Below are 20790 nucleotides of genomic sequence, written 5' to 3' on the forward strand. Positions count from 1 at the left end.
AGGATTAGTCGGCAGTTTCTCTCCTATATTATCACAGACGCTCGCTTTACTTACGCAGTTCTCAAAACTGAATTTGACTCCGCAGAGGTCCCAGCCTCTTCTTCACAGCAAAAATATTACAACATGAACAGAGTTGAGAAAAAGACCTTAATCCTATTGTTCTACAAACCTATGAATACAGAATCAACCCCTTCAGTGCCAAGTCCAAGAAGTTAGACAATATGTTTCTGATTGGAGTGGAATAGATCTGCACAACACAAGAAGAATGTGAATCTAAGTGTGAGGAGGAGGAAGGGCAAGCAGACAAGAAAATGAAAGTGAAACTTTGAGCACAATACTGCAGCATAGCCACAGACAGACAAGTCTGGATCTGTTTGTGTGTACGATCTGAGGTTTATTACATTCTTTCCTTATAATGGCAGCAGGTCGTAAAAGAGACCCAGTTTGGGAATATTTTAATGAAGCTCCTTCGCCTATCGGTAAGGCAAGCATGCGTGCAAAATGCAAACGATGCAACAAAGAGATGCAAGGCCTGGTGGCGCGAATGAGGCAACATCATGAGAAGTGCGGTGATGAAGATTACCAAAGAGACACTTCTGAACAGGCAGGATCTTCAGGTTGGTAAACATTTTTATTGAATCCTATTTCTAAAGACTGAACTGTCATGTGTGAGAAAAATTATATTTCTTATTATTACTGCATGTTACTGTCATTTGGTACAGTTATGAAGAAAAACAAATATTCCTTTTGGGGCAGGGGCAGTGATGTGTTGTGTACAATAAGCAGAAATTGTATAATAAACAATAAAATAACAGCATTGACTTTTTTTGTTTAGGGGAATTCATGGATTCTGGAAACTATCCATCTCCAAGATCACCATCATCCTGTTCTACAGTTTCAGAGTTATCCATCCAGGATAGTGCTTCATTAGCAGCAGCATCATCATCAGACACCCACAGCCACATATCACCATCACCCAAAAGGAAGAAAAAACCTTTACCTCCTGGAACCACCATAGATAGGTTTGTGATAAGAACTAGCAGATTAGAAAAAGAGTTGATTGATGAAAAAATTGCCCAGTTTATTTATGCAACAAACTCTTCTTTCCGTCTGACTGAGAACCCACATTTCATTAATATGGTTCAGTCACTGAGACCAGGATACAGTCCACCCAGCAGAGCTGATGTTGCAGGGAAACTGCTGGATCAAGTGTATGACAGAGAAATGGAGCAATGTGCAACAGCTCTGGAGGGTAAAATTGTTAACCTAAGTATTGATGGGTGGAGTAATGTCCACAATGATCCTATTGTATGTGCTTGTATAACAACAGAAGAAGGTAAAGTCTTCCTTGCACAAACAACTGATACGTCAGGAAATGCACACACAGCAGAATACTTACAAGAAGTGGCAGTAAAAGCTATAACGACATGTGAACAAAAACTCAAATGTCTAGTACGCAGTTTGGTCACTGACAATGCTGCAAACGTATCCAAGATGAGAAGAGATTTAGAAGAGCAGGGAGGGAATACAAAGCTGCTAATAACATATGGTTGCAGTGCTCATTTGCTGCACCTCTTAGCCAAAGACTTAAGTGTTCCAGAAATAAAGGCTAATGTTGTTGAAATTGCTAAATACTTCCGTAATAATCATTTTGCTGCTGCAGCAGCTCTGAAAAGGATGGGTGGAACCAAGCTAACGCTCCCACAAGATGTTAGATGGAACTCTGTGGTGGACTGTTTTGAGCAGTATATCAAAAACTTGCCTATTCTGATGACACTTTGTGAAGAAAATCGAGATAAAATAGATGGCACTGTCACGGCCAAAATCCTCAACATTGGGCTTAAGAAAAATGTTGAACATATGCTGAGCTTCCTGAAACCCATCTCTCAAGCTTTAAACAAAATACAGAAAAATAGCTGTTTTATTGCGGATGCTGTTGAAATTTGGAAGGAACTGAGTGAACACTTAAAAACTGAACTACACATGGACAGAATTAAATTACAAGCAGTAAACAAACGAATGGGACAAGCACTGACTCCAGCTCATTTTTTGGCAAATATTGTCAATATCCAATATTAGGGTCAAAACCTAAGTGCTGAGGAAGAGGAGTTAGCTATGACATGGGTATCCAGCAATCATCCATCTTTAATGCCAACTATAATAAACTTCAGAGCTAAGGGGGAACCATTCAAGAAATATATGTTTGCTGAAGATATTTTAAGGAAGGTCACACCAGTAAACTGGTGGAAGTCACTTAAGCGCTTGGATTTAGAGACTGTTCAAGTAATGAGTTCACTTTTAACAGCAGTAGCTTCTTCTGCAGGCGTTGAAAGAATATTCTCTTCCTTGGGACTCATTCATTCTAAATTGAAAAATCGGTTGGGACCCAATAAAGCAGGAAAGCTTGTTTTTCTTTTCCAGATTATGAATAGGAACAAAGAAGATGATGATGAAGATGACGACAAGTGAGCTACAGAGGACAGTAGGGACAGTAGTATTTAAGTTTTTCATGTGTCGGCTGGGCTGATAGTCTAAGTTTCTTAAAATATATATATATTTTGTTTAGCCAAATTAGTTAACAAACATGGATGTTTGTTTAAGCAAACAACTTATGCTGTAATGTTGTTATTGTTTCAGTTGAATAAATCTATTTAAATTGTTATTAAGGTCAGGATTATTTTTCTCCTTCCTAAGTACAACAGAACAGTGGTGTCCAAATATGAATGATTAACCCATTAAACTGGGGAGAAAAAAGTAATATAAAAAGTGATTCTAAAAATCTTCATCTACTTGCATGTTAAAGTAGCAAGAACTAGTTTAGGTAGAAACTTTGATTTAAATCACTGATTTAAATCAAGCCTTACTGACTAGTGATTTAAATCGTGATGTAAATCGTGATTTAAATCAGTTAGATTTAAATCAAATCCACCCTGACACACACACACACACACACAGTATATACACATACACATACACACACTCATATTATATATATATATATACATATATATATACACACATACTGTATATATGTATACACACACACACACTCATATATATATACAGATACACACATACGCTATATATTATATGTGAAGCCCCACGGGTGTTGTATCGGTGTCGGTGCATTACCTTCAGGGACTCCACGTTGCTGGATCTCCGTCACTGGTAGGAAATCTTCTTGTTTGATCGTGACGCCACTCTCAGTATTGCGGCCAGTAGGGACCGCCACTGCAGGTTGAGGGTCGCCTGGGGCTGATGGTATGTGCAGTTAGTTGGAATAGCCTCCTGAGAGTGAGGCAAGCCCCAGGGCCCGATGTAGGTGCGTAGTACCACAAGGCGCAGAATAACTCCACACAGGCAGGAATGTCTTTCAAGGGCTTTACTCACATTTGATGGCAGGGTGAGTAGCCCGGGCGTAGCTGGGATGAACCAGGTGGGAACCAGGTATCCTTCAGGCTGACTTTATGAGGGTGACTACTGACTCGCCTTCCTTAGCCCTTGGTGGTTTGGGGTGACCCCGACTTTTAGTCCCTATGGGGGTCACCCAGGGAAGATGCTGCAGCCTCTCTCTCCCCTTCGTTCGCCGTATGCTTGTTCCCCGGACCAGGCCACTCCAGCTGCTTGCCTCCTGTGACCTATGGGCCCTCACTGTGGTTACGTGGCTGCGGCTTTTGTGGTGTTGTGGTGTGGGCTTTGAGAGCCCCACACCGGCAGGTTTAGCAGGGAAAGGTGAATCTATCCTTGCTTCGGGATCTGCCGCCCGGTTGGGCCTGGTGCTCTCTAGCAGTCTCCTTACTTCCCACTCCGTTGCACTCTCTAGCTGAAGCTGGCTTTCAGGTAGCACTCCTAGTTGACCGTTCTCCCCCGTCTGTAGCCACTGCGCGGACGCTGTCAGATTGCACAGCTCCAGGGATCTGCTCCTCACTTGAGCTCCCTGGACTCTACACTGAACTGGCTCACTGCTCCTCCTCTCCTGTTCTTGCCTACGCCACCTAGCAACCAGACTCTCCACCACACCCCTTGAGAGGAGATGGAGGCTCTACCCCCTCCACTATTCCAGTGAAGGTGAAGGCTTGCCCCCTCCTGGGATCCCCAGGGGTCCTCTCATGGGTACATGTGTGAGACCTGATCACTATGCGCCTGTGTTCCACACCCCAGTCAGCCTTCTGGATCACCTGTATTGTACTGTCCCCAGCATGGGTGCAGTACTCAGTGGTGCCTGACCAGGTCAGGGGCGCCACATTCCCCCTTAGTTATCACCAGCACGTCCTCGGGCTGCAAGACAACATTTTAAAATGCATAAAACATTAAAACATGTAAAACATTTTTAAAACCACCAGGTATCAGACATCACCACCCTCCACCCACAAGTCCGTTAACCCACCCAAAACCCTCTCAGGAGGCAGGTCACCGGTCCTGTTGGTAACCAGGTCTGGGCCATCTACTTCCCCAGACCTTTCCTCCAATCTTCCTCTCCCGTTGGCCGCGACTTCAGCCACTTCTGGCAGGATGTAGAGGCGGCTTTCATGGGCTGGTGGTTTCAGGGTCTACCTGGCCTGGTGGATCCGCGCCTTCAGCCTCTTCTGGCAGGATGCAGAGGCGGCCTCCACAGTTGGTGCTGACCAGGTACCCTCTTTGTGGTGGTGAGCCAAGGCCCCATAAACAGGCGTGCTCTCTGGTCGCAGGTGAGCCAAGGCCCTATATACGGACGGGCTCCTCCTGGTTGCAGACGAGCCAAGCCCCTAAACAGGCTGGCCCTGGTGGTGGTGCCACTGGTGTAACTATTTACACTGCGAGAGTTTGTGGCTATAGCAAGTTCATAGCCTTAAAGTTTATTTCTCACAATAGTTTTTGTGGGCACATGCTTGAACAATAACGTTGCAAACTTTTCAACTTGTCAAACTGGTCAAACTTTCGGTACTTCTTTCTGTACTTTACTCCTCGGTACCAGGGCTTTGGCCTATTGGGCTACGGCACCTGCTGTTTTCTTGCTCCTTGTCATCCTCTGAGGTAGTTTCATCTGTAGGCTCTTTGTCTTTCCTTTCTTGATCTTCATCTGTTTCCTTTTCTGCATCTGTTTCTTTATCTCTGTCTTTGGGACATGGTGCTACGTCTAAGGCATAGTAGCCCCTTTCTCCTTGATGCAAGGTGAACTGTACTGCATCTCCAATTTTCAAATTTCTGCCTGAATGTCCTCTGGGCAGGTGGGCTTGAACATCTCTCCGATTCACAAATATGCCCTCTTTTATTCCTCTTGTTACAATAAAGCCGTATCCGCTTTTCAAATTGAAGTCCTCTACTACTCCTCTGTAAAGGGGTCCTCTGACCTGGGCTCTAGACCTTCTCAGTAATCTTTTCTCCTGCAGGTCTCTGGCTGTGACCTCTCTCTGCTCTGGAGACTGTGGTGTTGGAGGATACTTTGTTCTGCTGCGCCGTGTCTTGCGAGCTGGGTTCATGCCTGCGGGCTCCCAGGTGAGGTCTTTGGGCTGATCTTCGTCAGCAGACGGGGTCAGATCTTCCTCATCCCAACGTGAGTAGGGTAACATCTCCGGCTCTGAGTATAGGTCCACTGCGGGTGGCTCCGGAGTCAGCTCCTCAGCTTCCTGGCCTCCTCTCCCCCTTAGTTCTTCGCTGCACTCTGGTTGTGGCAGTGCTGGGGATGGGCTCTCTTCAGCTGGTCTGGGCGGTGGACTCTCTGGCGCGGCTGCAGGGGTTGCCTGAATCTCCTTGGGGGTATGCGGAGGGAGCAGATACCGATCCACCATCTCTTGTGGGAACTGGGCCTCTAGGTCAGCTTCCAGTATTCAGGGTCCTCTCCTATCAGGGTCTTCCTAGCAGGGACCTCTCTGGACTGGGGAGCGGTGTCTGCTCTGGCCTTGCAGGCCGGGGAAAATAGTGATGCAATCTCTTGGCGGGCCGCGCCCTGTATGGCGGCGGCCTGGTCTTGGCGGGCCGCGCCTGGCATGGCGGCGGCCTGGTCTTGGCGGGCCGCGCCTGGCATGGCAGCGGCCTGGTCTTGGCGGGCCGCGCCCGGCATGGCGGCGGCCTGGATCAGTGTCGCTGTTGCAGGGGGCTCTGTGCAGGCTGGGCTGGACGTCGCTGCAGCGTTCGGAGCTTGGCGGGCCGCACCCGGCGGGGCTGCGGCCTGGTTCAGCATCTCACTTGCGGCGCGGACGAGCGTCGCTGCTGCGGTGGGGTCTTGGCGGACTGGGCTCAGCAGGGTGGCAGCCTGGGTCAGCGTCACACCTGCGGCACGGATCAGTATCGCAGTGGTAGTCGGACCTTTGCGGGCCAGGCGGGGCATGGCTGCGGCGGCCTGGATTTGGCGGGCCGCATCTAGCGTGGCTGCGGCCTGGTTCGGTGGCGCCGCGCCGGGCGCCTCTTCCGGGACCGCGGGCGTGGCAGCAGGGGTCGGGGCACTTGTGCTGGCCGGGGCATCACTCGACTCACCCATCTGTGGCAGCATCGGGGTCTGCGTCGTCGACGCTCGGTCTGACATGCGTCGCGCGGCTCCCTCCGCGTAGGTCCGCACCGCCGCAGCCATCTCCAGGAGCTCCGTGCGTTCTTCCCTAAGCTGTCGCACAATCCCGGCCTCCAGCCGGTCGCAGAAGATGGCAAGCTCCCGGCACCACCAGGCAGCAGAGCCTGGCTCTGGGTATCCGCGTCTGGACTCCATTTTCTCTAACAAGCTACAGGCTTCTCTTCTGCTCCGCCGTCTCTGGACGCTTCCGCTTTCTTCATCAGCGAGGTCAGGACTCTGCAGGGGATCTCTGGGTAGCCACACCTCTTCGTGGGCGGTAACTTCTTCCAGCGCGGGCTGCTGTTGTTTTTCAGCGCGCTTTTCATGGTGGCAATATGGCGGCGCTTCCAATTTTTCAAGCGGACCGCCTAGGCACATGGTCACCTGTCTGAACAGGTCTAGTCCTTATCCTGTTCGTGACGCCAGATGTGAAGCCCCACGGGTGTTGTATCGGTGTCGGTGCATTACCTTCAGGGACTCCACGTTGCTGGATCTCCGTCACTGGTAGGAAATCTTCTTGTTTGATCGTGACGCCACTCTCAGTATTGCGGCCAGTAGGGACCGCCACTGCAGGTTGAGGGTCGCCTGGGGCTGATGGTATGTGCAGTTAGTTGGAATAGCCTCCTGAGAGTGAGGCAAGCCCCAGGGCCCGATGTAGGTGCGTAGTACCACAAGGCGCAGAATAACTCCACACAGGCAGGAATGTCTTTCAAGGGCTTTACTCACATTTGATGGCAGGGTGAGTAGCCCGGGCGTAGCTGGGATGAACCAGGTGGGAACCAGGTATCCTTCAGGCTGACTTTATGAGGGTGACTACTGACTCGCCTTCCTTAGCCCTTGGTGGTTTGGGGTGACCCCGACTTTTAGTCCCTATGGGGGTCACCCAGGGAAGATGCTGCAGCCTCTCTCTCCCCTTCGTTCGCCGTATGCTTGTTCCCCGGACCAGGCCACTCCAGCTGCTTGCCTCCTGTGACCTATGGGCCCTCACTGTGGTTACGTGGCTGCGGCTTTTGTGGTGTTGTGGTGTGGGCTTTGAGAGCCCCACACCGGCAGGTTTAGCAGGGAAAGGTGAATCTATCCTTGCTTCGGGATCTGCCGCCCGGTTGGGCCTGGTGCTCTCTAGCAGTCTCCTTACTTCCCACTCCGTTGCACTCTCTAGCTGAAGCTGGCTTTCAGGTAGCACTCCTAGTTGACCGTTCTCCCCCGTCTGTAGCCACTGCGCGGACGCTGTCAGATTGCACAGCTCCAGGGATCTGCTCCTCACTTGAGCTCCCTGGACTCTACACTGAACTGGCTCACTGCTCCTCCTCTCCTGTTCTTGCCTACGCCACCTAGCAACCAGACTCTCCACCACACCCCTTGAGAGGAGATGGAGGCTCTACCCCCTCCACTATTCCAGTGAAGGTGAAGGCTTGCCCCCTCCTGGGATCCCCAGGGGTCCTCTCATGGGTACATGTGTGAGACCTGATCACTATGCGCCTGTGTTCCACACCCCAGTCAGCCTTCTGGATCACCTGTATTGTACTGTCCCCAGCATGGGTGCAGTACTCAGTGGTGCCTGACCAGGTCAGGGGCGCCACATATACACACACACTATATATTATACACACACACACTCTATATATTATACACACACACACACACACACACACACACACACACATTAGAGGAGTTCTTACCTTCCCCCGACTTGTCTCCAGGCTCCACTGATCCTCTCCTCTCCGGCGGGAAGCTGCAGTCCAGGGCGCACAGCGTGACGTCACAGTTAGCAGACACGGCAGTGTCTGTTAACTGTGACACTGCCAGAGCTGCACAAGAGCATCTGAAGGCTCAGTGCAGCCCTGGCTGACATAGAAAAATCATAGGAGCAGCGGCGAGGGACCGAGGTGAGTATGCAGGAACAGCGGGGTATCCACCGGAGGGCCCCGGGTCCTCAGTGGGCCCCCCGTGCTTCATATAGGACTGGTTAACCGCCCTCTGCTATCGGCTGGCTGGGCTAGGGGCCCCAGGAACAGCCGCTTGTGGAGCCGTATGGGGCCCCTTGCCCTAGCCCAGCCAGCCGATAGCAGAGGGCGGTTAACCAGTCTTATATGAAGCACGGGGGGGGCATTGAGGACCCGTGGCCCTCCTGTGGATACCCCGCTGTTCCTGCATACTCACCTCACCTCGGTCCCCCGCCGCTGCTCCTAGTTCGACAGATCATGTCTGTGCTTTGTCTGCACACTTCAACACGCCGGCGGCTGGCGCTTACTAGTGACGTCACCGCCTGTGTTGAAATGTCAGAGCACAGCGGGACAATGATGTGAGGGCGCGCTGCGCTCTGTCATCGTCACGTTCATCTGTCTCGGCATCTGTGATACCGATATATTTGAATGTGCGATCCTGGTGGGGGAGCGGTGCTGGCGCTGATACTGCGGGCAGCTGCCCCCGGGCCCCTTCAGGTCGTGGGCCCCATAGCAGTGGCGGGGCCTGCGTCTATTGACGGTACGCCACAGGCGCCCGACATCAATACAACCCTCTTCATCTTCCCAGGGACCCGCTCCACCTGTGGGGAGCAGAAACATCTTAGCTGCTACTGTGCCGCCCAGTGCCCCGCTACCTTCAAGTCGTCTCAAGGTCTTCATGGACGGCGCATTCTGGGTCCTTCTGGTCACAGGTAGGTTGACTTCTATAGGATTCGTGACGCCATTCTCGGTATTGCGATCAGGGCGACTGCCACTGCAGATTAGGGGACGCCTGGGGCTGATGTTGAATGCAGTTAGATGTAGTGGCCTCCTGAGAGTGAGGCTGGCCCCAGGGCCCAGTGTGGGAGTGTAGTACCACAGGTCGCAGAAAAACTCACACGCACAGCAGGAATGTCTTTCAGGGTTTTTACTCACTTCAGATGGCAGGGGTGAGTAACCCGGGTGATGCTGTGATGTTCCAAGAGGGGAACCAGGCTCCTTCAGGTTGACTTAGGGTGTGGCTGCTGACTCTCCTTCCTAGCCTCGTGTTTTTGTGGTGACCCAGACTTGTAGTCCTACGGGGTCACCCAGGGAAGTTGCTTCCGCCTGTTCTCCCCTTTTTCAGCCCATTTGCTTGCAGCCTGGACAGGTCACTCCGGCTGCTTGCCTCTTGTGATCTATGGGCCCTTTCGTTGCTACGTGGCTGCGGACTCTGTGGTGTTTTGGTGGAGGGTATGAAGTACCCCCACCTGCAGGTTGATCAGGCCAACTGAATGGGCCCCTGCTCTGGGGACCTGTAACCCCGTGCGGGCCTAGTCCTCGCCTGGCAGTCCCCGTACTCAACCACCCCTTTGCACTCCGGCCTTGGGTGGATTTCGGGCGGCACTGCCAGGTGACCGTTCTCCCCCGTCAGTAACCACTGCACCTGCGGTGTCTGACTAGTGGCAGCCTCCAGGTCTCCTCCTTGCAACTCCTCGGCCTAAGCTTCACGGACTGACTCGGCTCACTACTTCCTCCCCTCTGTGCCTGCCTACGCAAATTAGCAACCAGACTCTCTACCACACCCCTTGAGTGGAGATGGAGGCCACGCCCCCTCCTGGATTCCCCAGGGGTCCCTTCAAAGGTCAATATGGGAGACCTGGTTACTATGCGCCTGTGTAACCACACCCCGGTCAGCCTTCTGGATTACCTGTTTTGTACTGCCCCCAGCATGGGTGCAGTACTCAGTGGTGCCTGACCAGGTCAGGGGCACCACACTACAACCATCTGCCTTGGAGGATAATGACCGCAGCAGCGGCTAATCCCTGGCCGCATACCACCTGTGGCATCACGAGACAAACCTGCACCTTCATCCTTTCCTTCCCCCCTCTTTTTTATTGTATGCCTCGCGGCCACGAAGCTGGGCAGGGCCACCCGTGACATCCCCAGACCCGACATCACCGGCCCGGTGATGAGTAAACAAGTTTAACCCCTTGCCCCGTGGGTGCTACAGTATAACTTGACGTATTTGTTATTAAAGCCCAAAAATGTATGAAATGTTTATAATTGTACTTCAGTGGCCATAGAAACAACTGATTAAATGAAATAAAACAATGAAGAGGTTAACTGTTTCAAAAACAAAATTTGTGTCAGTCTCAAAGACTCAAAGATTTTGATTAACGGGAACCTGTCACCAGTTTTATGGCCTATAAGCTGCGGCCACCACTAGTGGGCTCCTATATACAGCATATGCTCAGGGCAGATCAAAGTATTGTAGTGCGCCTGCGCAGGACCTCAGTGCCGGCGAGTGTGTATGATGTGGACGTGTCATGCATATGTGACGCCCTGGACTAGTCAGGTCATCCCAGGTAGTCCCACACACACACCCCCTCCCTAAAAAGGTGACAGCAGCCAAACTTCAAAACCTTGTCACCACCCTCCAGTCTTGATGTCCACACCAGGGGGGCGGAGCCAGGTGGATGTCCCCGCCCACCGAGGAGTTCACAGGCCTGGAGGCAGGAAAACAGAGGGTAGATGATTAGCTTTGAAAGTGGAGGAGAGAAGTCAAGTTCAAGGGCAGACCTGTGACCAGGCCTGCCATAGTCTACCAGGTGTCTGGGCTGGAGCCCAGTCACCTCTGGCAGGGAGGCAGACGGTGGTGGCCGCCTGCAGGAGCTGGGATTACAGCCGGAGGAACCGTAGGGACCGGGGTTGGGCGGTGGCCCGCCGGTACCGAACCGGGGAGACGATTGGAAACTGGAGCACCAGGAGGGGTACTCAGACCCAGTATGAAGCCCAGAAACCACTAGGCTAAGTCGAATCAACTGATTGAGGACTGGACTTTAGGACCTTTCCCACACAAGACCTGACTGAAGACAACAGCCCAACCATTAGGGTAAAGCCACCGCCAAGGCATAGAGACCCAAGGGGCCAGCGTCTGCGGGAAAACAGGGCTCTCCCAACAAACAGCAAGCCGGGCAGCGGACTACCGTTGCTTAGGCATAGGAGTCATAACATTCACATAAAAGAGGTGCAGGAGAAAGGCGGAAACCCCCAACCTGTTAAGGGGAAGCTGCAGCCAGGTGCGGGCACCGTTCATCATCCCTTTTGGTTTACCAGAGACTCCAGTGTGTTGTATCATAGTGAGTACACCAGTGCCTTCGGGCCGCACACCGCACCAACACTCCAGAATTATCCATCCCCTCGCCTCAGGACCTCCCTCGGGCCCCCAGGACCATCACTCCCCTACCTACGGAGGGGTCAACACCCAGCTGCGTAACACCGTCCCCTGGAGGCCTAGTCAACGGCAGCGGTGGTGTCCATCCATTCACCACAACCCGTGGGTGGCGTCACAAACTTAAATCCCTTACAAACCACTGCGGCCCCGGCCGTGGAACTCCCCACCAAAGTCCCTGCGTTTAGCGCCAACCCCCTTGCAGAGTGATGTGACCCCCGGGTCCATGAGGAGCTCGAGCCACCCACTGTACGAGCACGGATCCGAGCGGCTCGGCAGCCAGCCGAGCCCGCAGGGCGGTACACATTGACTCTTCTGGCGTCTGCGAACATGATTGAACCCATCCACTTACCTGTGGAAGTGCGCCTTGAAGTTATTGTCAGCGGAGTCCCCGTTGAAAAATTGCAGAATCCGCCATCTTGTCACTATCCAGTGGCACGAAGTTTCCCGCCCAAACCGTCTTCTCCAAGCAGAAAGAGCGCGAAAAGTGAAGCCCCGCCCCCTGAGAGCAGAGCAGTGCAGAAAGCAAGTAGAGTGCTCCAAAAAGACCAAGGAGGGATGGAGGGAAGATGTCTGTACCTACTGGAGATGGCAAAGGGGTGTCAGCTGCGGGAGTGGCGGCGCCCGAAGACGGTAACGTGGTGGCCCTCGCTCCGGTCGCAAGAGCGGGGGAGGCCGCAGGTCCAGCGGTCGCTCAGGTAATGCCGATCTCCGGTGCTACCTGGCTACCCCAGTACGATGGGAAGCCTGATACCCTGCAGGTGTTCCGGAAAAAGATAAACACGATCCTTGACTTGTATGCCATGACTGGCAGACAGCGTGCGACGGTAGTGCTAGGGCAGTTGACCGGCGCGGCCGTGCAGGAGACGGAGACCTGGGCAGACGTGGACAGGGCCTCGGTGACCACTATATTCGAGAAACTCCAGACCGCCTTTGAGACTCGCACCAAGGCTGAATTGCGGATGCAGTTCTACCAATGTCGGCAACGGCCCGCGGAGTATAAGAGACTATGCCTTGCGCCTACAGACAGCAACAGTGAGGCCGACAGCAACAAGATGCTAGTGGAGCAGTTCTTGCAGGGACTGGGGTCTGCCGAAGATCGTAAACAGCTGCGGCTATGGACTTTGGAGCACGCCCACCTAGACTTTACAGTACTAAAGGAGCGGGCCATTAAGGCCCTGCAAGCACCAACCCTTGGCGTCCCTGATGCGACCCCTTGGCCGATCGAAACCGCTCCTGTCTCGGTAGCGCCCCCTCCCTTGGCTCTCTGGCCCCTGCCGCACCCGTCGGGACGATGGAAGCGCTGGCCTTGCAAGTCCGACGCATGAACGAAGGCCTCACCCGGATCCTCGTCGCACTCCAGCTACCGATGAGTGCCAAGCCCCAGGAGTAGATCCAGCTCGCCGACAGTCCTGAGGATGTCCCATGGATGCAGTGGAGGAAGAACAATGACCCGCGGTATGGGCCACCTGTTTGCTACAAGTGCAACAAGCCTGGCCATTACTCTAGGCGATGCCCATTAAACAAGCAACCCCTGAGGCCAAGGGCCAATCCTCAGGAGTAGATCCTCATGGCCCGACTGATTGGCGAGACCGGTACGTTGGAGGTCGCCCCATCATCTCCCTGGCAGTGGATGGCGTCCCAACCATGGCCCTGTTGGACACCGGATCGCAGGTAACGACTATGCCTTATTCATTGTACCAGCGATACTGGGCCGATAGTGAACTTGCTGAATGAGTCCAGTGACCGTAACCCGAAAGTGGTCCTAGGGACCAACGTGATTGAGCACTGTATGGGAGAAGTGTTGAGCCTGTTGCAGCAGCTGTCTGTCACTGCAGGAGGGGGTCGGCAGAGGGCACTACAGCGTGAGATCCGAGCCCTCCTGCATCGGCAGCAAGTGAACCTGACGGGTGGAGAGATTGGTGGAGTGCGGGTGATCAACGCAGCCCCTTTAGTGCTCCCGCCAAGGAGCAAGATGATGATTTGGTGCAGAGCAGCAGTAGATCCCCAGGGACGAGATTACCCGGCGTTGGTGGAACCCTCGCCTTCAGAGCACTGGCCCACAGTAATGGCCGCCAGGGGGGTGATTGACGTATAGAAAGGGAGAGTGCCTGTGAGAGTGCTGAATTGCGGGGAGGAAGAGGTTAGGCTCCCCCGCTACTCCACCATAGCTAAGCTGTTCACCATAGATGCCCACTCCATCCATGAAATCACCCCCACTACCCTTGCACCCAACCTGAGCAGTGACACCTCATCCATGCAGATAGAGGAGTGGTGCCAGTAGAGGAGTGGTGCCAGGAGTTACATGTCGGCACTGAGTCTACCCCACAACACCGCAAAGACGGGGTATACAGGGTAGTACAGGAGTATGGGCAGGTTTTCAGCAAGCACCCACTAGACTTCGGGAGGATTAAGGGAGTTCAACATCATATCCCCAGAGGCGCACATCCACCCATTAAAGAAAGGTATAGGCCGATCCCAGTGGCACACTATCAATGCGCCAAAGACATATTGAGGAACATGAAGGAGGCAGGGGTCATCCGGGATAGTTGTAGTCCCTGGGCAGCCTCCATTGGTGCTGGTAAAGAAGAATGATGGTACCATGAGAATGTGTGTGGATTACCGAAAGATCAACCAGATAACATATAAAGATTGCCTACCCTCTCCCCCGCATTGAAGAGTCGCTGGCTGCATTGAAGACTGCTAATTACTTCTCTACCCTTGACCCACCAGTGGATTCTGGCAGGTGGCGGTTGCACAGGAAGATCGTGAGAAAACCGCATTTGCTACCCCCATGGGACTCTGCGAGTTCAACAGTATGCCGTTCGGACTGTGCAATGCCCCTGGGACCTTCCAACGGCTCATGGAGTGCTGCTTGGGGCATCTCAACTTCGAGACTGTTCTATTGTATTTGGATGACGTGATCGTGTATTCCAAGACGTACGATGCCCCCCGGGAGCACCTGGTAGAAGTGTTCGCGGCCCTCTCCAAGTATGGGATGAAGCTGAAGCCCTCCAAGTGCCATCTGCTGAAACCCAACGTGCAGTACCTCGGACACGTGGTGAGCGCAGAAGGTGTAGCCCCGGATCCTGAAAAGGTTGCTGCCATCCAGAGCTGACCGCGACCGACCACAGTGAAGGAGGTGAGGCAGTTCCTGGGCCTGGTGGGCTACTACCGCCGTTTCATCAAGGGGTATACAAAGATGGCCGCGCCCATGCAAGACAGACCAAGAATGGGAGAGCCTCTGGTCCCCCGTTCGTCTGGGGCGAGAAGCACGAGGAGTCTTTCCACCATTTAAAGTCAGCCCTGAAAGGGCAAGAAATCCTGGCTTACCCCAACTACGGCCTCGAGTTTGTCCTCTACACAGATGCTAGCAATGTGGGCCTGGGTGCGGTCCTGTCCCAGGTATAGGACGGAAAGGAAAAAGTGATCGCCTACGCTAGTAGGAAACTCCGGCCAACGGAAAGGAACCCCGAAAATTACAGCTCCTTCAAGCTTGAGTTCTTAGCCCTCGTGTGGGCAATAACCGAAAGGTTTAAGCATTACCTCGCGGCGGCGAAGTTCACTGCCTACACGGACAACAATCCGTTGACACATCTGGATACAGCCAAGCTGGGCACCCTGGAGCAGTGGTGGATGGCTCGACTGTCCAATTATGATTTCACTATCAAGTACAGGGCTGGCTGCAAGAACATCAACGCGGATACGCTGTCTCGGATGCCGCACCTACCCGATGAAGGGGTGGACGATGACGACCTTGAAGAAATTGAGCTCCCTGAGTTCCATCGGCCACGAGATGAGAAGCCCTATGTTAACCAACAACAGGTGAACCTTGACCCACTGCCCAATCAAGGGTGGCAAGAAGCTCAGGACCAGGAACCTGCAGTCTGCAGACTCTTCCAGGATGGACCCCGCAGCCCTCTCAGAAGCTCAACGGCTGCGTAAGGAGAGAATCCAGCTGTATTTACTTCAAGGGAAGCTGTATAGGGAGATGACAAAACCCATGAGAAGGTTCGCCAGCTGGTGGTCCCCCAAGTCAGCGTGCCTAGGGTCCTACAGGCCTACCATGATGGCGCAGGGCACTTCGGTTGGAAAAAGCTGGAAATGTTGCTGAGAGAGTGGTTTTACTGGAGTGGGATGCGAGAGTCTGTGGAGGCCTGGTGTCGAGAATGTGGCCCCTGTACACTGAGAAGGCGGGACAAAGCCAGCCAGAAGGCCCCCCTGCAGCCGATCGTCACTCACCAGCCACTGGAGTTGGTCGCCCTGGACCACGTCAAGCTCACGCCCAGCCGAAGCGGGTATGCGTATGCCCTGACCATTGTAGACCACTACTCAAGGTTCATTGTGGTTGTCCCTGTTAAAGATTTGATGGGCCGTACTGCAGATAGGGCCTTCCAGGCCTACTTCTGCCAACCGCATGGCTACCCAGAAAGGGTGCTCACGGACCAGGGCTCGGCCTATGAAGCAGAAGTGTTCCAGGAGTTCTGCCACTTGTACGGATGTAAGAAGATCCGTACCACGCCATACCATGCCCAAACTAATGGGATGTGTGAGAAGATGAACCACCTGGTCCTGAACCTCCTCAAGACACTACCGTTGGAGGAAAGGAATCTGTGGCTGGAGAAGCTACCTGACTTGGTGGACATGTACAATAACATCCCCTGCAGTTCCACCAAGTGCACGCCTGCGTACCTGATGAGAGCCCGAACGGGACGGGTGCCAGTGAACCTAGAAATGGACATAGAGGCACCCGAAGCCCTTCCCTCCACTAACAACTGGGATGCCAAGCGACAGACGCAGTACCAATGGATCCAGGAGTATGTGGAGAGGAATCTGCGCCGGAGCCGAGAAAAGCAAGAGCAGCGCTTCAACAAGTGGGCTCCGGCTACTCCCTTTGAACTCGGGGATGTGGTACTGAAGCGCAAGAGGAGGACGCACAAGCTCGATGATCAATGGGAGAGGACCCCATATGCCATACAGCCCACTGGATGGGAGAACGAGAAGACCTATCTGATCAGTCGCGACCAGGGGAAGACCACGGCTACCGTTTCCAGGGACCACCTGAAGAGATGCCCGGATCCCTTGAGACTGGTGGATGAGGCTCCGGTCCCCGTGCCGAGCGGGGAAAAGGAGAAAGAGGTGATTCATACCGTGATGGGTGACTTCCCAGCAGACTGGCCTATGCAGAATGGCGCGGTAATTGTTCCTGTGATAATGTTCCCACAACCCGTGGAAGAAATCGAGATGGAGACGTCCACCAGGGAGCCACCTGAACAAGCGCCCAGGGATGCACCTATACCACGCCCCCGTAGGTCTCTACCAGCTATACCTGACATATGGGAAAAGGGACCGGTTGTCCCCTCTGTCCCACTGCCTCCCCCAGACAACACTGGGCCCAGGAGGTCCACACGCCCCAACCTAGGAAGGCCCCCGCTTAGATACAGGGAGACTGCCATCTAGGGGTGCAATATGTTGATTGTGTAAATAGCTGAATTATCCGAGACTCTCACCTGATTAACATGAAAGTTGAAGGCAGCGAATCCCGGTTGCCAAGCTGAACAGTCCCCGTTGGGACCATACTGCCCTGTTTTTGCCCCGTTTTCACAAAGACAAGGCCGAGAACTGGCAGGCCACCTAAAAACTTTTGGGCTTGTAAATAAATCCCCTTTGACGGGCCTTCCCGTTTCACAGCCTCCGGAGAGGCAGACTGGAGGATGGGCCTGCGGGAAAGAGATGGCCGAAGCCCGCCACCATTGCAACCGGTGGCCATCCTCTGGGTCAGGGGTCCCCTGGACGTGGGGCCTCTGAGAGACAAGCAGATGTGACACCTGCACCCGTCCCGTTAAACAATGCCTGGGCCCATTCCTGGACTGGGGAAAAGGGGTGCTGCCCACATCTTAGGGGCATCATCAAGGCTAGAATTGTTTGGGTGGGTTACTGAAGGACCCGGTCCCGTTTCCCGTTTTAATAAAAGTGTTACCGTTTGCAACGTTTAAGTATGTGCCTCCCGTAAGGGAAGATTCGAAAAAAATGCATAATGTTTACAAATGTTTTATCTTTTTGCAGTTACAAAAATAAACCAGTGATGGACGGGCAGCCTGCGGACGGTCTGCATAAAACTAAGAGGGAATGTGACACCCTGGACTAGTCAGGTCGTCCCAGGTAGTCCCACACACACACCCCCTCCCTAAAAAGGTGACAGCAGCCAAACTTCAAAACCTTGTCACCACCCTCCAGTCTTGATGTCCACACCAGGGGGAGCGGAGCCAGGTGGTTGGCCCCGCCCACCGAGGAGTTCACAGGCCTGGAGGCGGGAAAACAGAGGATGGATGATTAGCTTTGACAGTGGAGAAGTCAAGTTCAAAGGCAGACCTGTGACCAGGCCTGCCATAGTCTACCAGGTGTCTGGGTTTGAGCCCAGTCACCTCTGGTAGGGAGGCAGACGGTGATGGCCACCTGCAGGAGCTGGGATTACAGCCAGTGGAATCGTAGGGACCGGGGTCGGGGAGCCGATTGGAAACCGGAGCCCCAGGAGGGGTACTCAGACCCAGTACGAAGCCCAGAAACCACTAGGCTAAATCGAATCAACTGATTGAGGACTGGACTTTAGGACCTTTCCTACAAAAGACCCGACTGAAGACAACAGCCCAACCATTAGGGTAAAGCCACCGCCAAGGCATAGAGACCCAAGGGGCCAGCGTCTGTGGACAAACAGGGTTCTCCCGACAAACAGCAAGCCGGGGAGCGGACTACCGTTGCTTAGGCATAGGAGTCATAACATTCACACAAAAGAGGTGCAGGAGAAAGGCAGAAACCACCAACCTGTTAAGGGGAAGCTGCAGCCGGCTGCGGGCACCGTTCATCATCCCGTTTGGTTTACCAGAGACTCCAGTGTGTTGTATCATAGTGAGTACACCAGTGCCTTCGGGCCGCGCACCGCACCGACACACCAGCACCATCCATCCCCTCGCCTCAGCACCTCCCTTGGGCCCCCGGGACCATCACTCCCCTACCCACGGAGGGGTCAACACCCAGCTGCGTAACATCGTCCCCTGGAGGCCTAGTCAACGGCAGCGGTGGTGTCCATCCATTCACCACAACCCGTGGGTGGCGTCACGAACTTAAATCTTACTTATAGTTTTAAGTAATATTAAGAGAGAGTCAGAATCGGCACACTCCTGTCACTAAATAGTGATATATTCACCTAGGGTCATAGAGCACAGCCTCCTCAAGGTATGCGGCGCCTGCCCCTAATAATATTACTTAAAACTATATGTTTTTTCTTTCCCCTACTGGTCGAAGACTCATTGAGCCGTCTTCCTCTTTACATTACACCTGTTTTCTTGAGGCTGCCGGTTTAGTGTTTGTGGAAATCAGGAACGATACTTACCTTGCTTGTTATCAGCTGAACTCTCTGCTGATTATACCTTATTAGTGTGGCATGATTACTAGCCACATCTTCCTAGTACTTGACACTTAATTGAAAATGGCTGTAACATTGAAATCCAGCCCTGATCAGTGCAGCTGTAGCACCGACCATTGGCTGGAGCTGGGTGACCTCTGTTTCACCCACCCCCAGCTCTGACTGGAGAGAACAGCCTTGTGACCGATCTGTCCAATCACTGTGGATCTGGGGCCGGAGACCGCCCCCTCAGCTTCACTCCGGAGTCTGTGGGTGGAAGGAAGCCAAGAGCGATCGGTAAATTATAGCGCCCCCTTTCACCCGCCGCCACTGCCCCCCCCCATTACTACAGGATGGGGACATTACTATAGAATAGGGACAAGGTGGGCACATGTCTATAGGATGGGGACAAGGTGGTCACATGTCTAAAGAATGGGGACAAGGTGAGCACCTTACTATAGAATAGGGACAAGGTGGGCACATGACTATAGGATGGGGACAAGGTGGGCACATGTCTATAGAATAGGGACAAGGTGGGCACATGTCTATAGGATGGGGACAAGGTGAGCACCTTACTATAGAATAGGGACAAAGTGGGCACATGACTATAGGAGGGGGACAAGGTGGGCACATGTCTATAGGATGGGGACAAGGTGGGCACCTTACTATAGAATAGGGACAAGGTGGGCACATGACTATAGAATAGGGACAAGGTGGGCACCTTACTATAGAATAGGGACAAGGTGGGCACATTACTATAGAATAGGGACAAGGTGGGCACATGTATATAGAATAGGGACAAGGTGGGCACATGTCTATAGGATGGGGACAAGGTGGGCACATGTCTATAGGATGGGGACAAGGTGGGCACATTACTATAGAATAGGGACAAGGTGGGCACCTTACTATAGAATAGGGACAAGGTGGGCACCTTACTATAGAATAGGGACAAGGTGGGCACATTACTATAGAATAGGGACAAGGTGGGCACATGACTATAGGATGAGGACAAGGTGGGAACATGTCTATAGAATAGGGACAAGGTGGGCACATGTCTATAGGATGGGGACAAGGTGGGCACATGACTATAGAATAGGGACAAGGTGGGCACATGTCTATAGGATGGGGACAAAGTGGGCACATGACTATAGAATAGGGACAAGGTGGGCACATGTCTATAGGATGGGGACAAAGTGGGCACATGACTATAGAAGAGGGACAAGGTGGGCACATGTCTATAGGATGGGGACAAGGTAGGCACATGTCTATAGGATGGGGAAAAGGTGGGCACATTACTAAAAGATGGGGACATTACAAGGATGGGCATAATACTATTGGATGGGGACATTAGAATAGGGACAAGGCTGGGGTCATTACTATAGGATGGGGACAAGGTGGTCACATTACTATAGGATGGGGAACATTACTAAAAGATGTTGGCCAAAATTTCTATATATTGATAATTGTAACACTATTAGTTACAAGAAAGAGATAAAATGTAAAAAAAACAAAATAAGGCATGACTTTTTTTTACCATCAATTTTTTTTTTTTTTTTTTAATATTTAACCAAAGAATGTGCACATTTGTTATAATAAACAAGTGAAAATGTTGAAAATCAGTGATCCAAAGGTGTGTAAAAAAAATATATGGTACCAATAAAAATGTCACTTTGTCCCGCAAAGAATGCGGCCCCCCAAATTATTTTTT

The sequence above is a fragment of the Anomaloglossus baeobatrachus genome, chromosome 7, assembly GCF_048569485.1.
Source record: "Anomaloglossus baeobatrachus isolate aAnoBae1 chromosome 7, aAnoBae1.hap1, whole genome shotgun sequence".
Taxonomy (NCBI): Eukaryota; Metazoa; Chordata; class Amphibia; order Anura; family Aromobatidae; genus Anomaloglossus; species Anomaloglossus baeobatrachus.